The sequence below is a fragment of the Trachymyrmex cornetzi genome, unplaced genomic scaffold (assembly GCF_001594075.2).
Source record: "Trachymyrmex cornetzi isolate Tcor2-1 unplaced genomic scaffold, Tcor1.1 scaffold489, whole genome shotgun sequence".
In the NCBI taxonomy this organism is placed as follows: Eukaryota; Metazoa; Arthropoda; class Insecta; order Hymenoptera; family Formicidae; genus Trachymyrmex; species Trachymyrmex cornetzi.
The window spans coordinates 9,741-10,476 of NW_017299717.1; positions in this window are offsets into that span (position 1 = coordinate 9,741).

A 736-nucleotide genomic window follows, 5' to 3' on the forward strand; every position below is an offset into this window, starting at 1 on the left:
ATGAGCCTCTTATTTGCTAGCGATACTATTGATTATTTGTTACATTAACGAATTAATTTGCAATCGTAACAAATCAATTGTTTTTTTAACAAATATCACATTTACTTTCCATTGATTTGTTCCTATAACAAAATCTTTTTTCTCAGTGCAGTAAATTAAAATATAAATGTAAATTCATGATATATATATGGGTAAAATCAAATAAAGGAGAACACACATATGTTAAATAAGTAACTATACATCAACTACTAACAAAAGCGATAACAGAAAATTTAATATAAATTACTAATTTTTTGCGTAATACTATAAATAAAGTATGTGTTTAAAATGAGCTTAGAAATAGACAACGTGTACAATATTACAAGGAATTAGAAGGAAAAATAAAAAAAGATAATATGGTACTGTTTTATGTATACAATATGAAAAAAGAATAATAAAGTTACTGATTAAAAGACCGAATAAAATGTAAATCTTTGACTAGTAAACACAACAAATTATTTTTAATTAATTGTATTAGGTATTAAACTTAATTCTTATCGCTCACTACTAGAGGATGATGGCTCCAACACTGACGAGTTTCGACGATGAAGTCATATGTCTTTTGTAATTTAGACATCGCTGAAAGTGATTCAATCCTCACAGGTTAGATTTTTCGACGCCAAAGAGATTTTCCAATCGATTGAAAATGAATCGCGATAAGCTGACTTTCCGACGTGTGCATCTTCACTACTTCGAC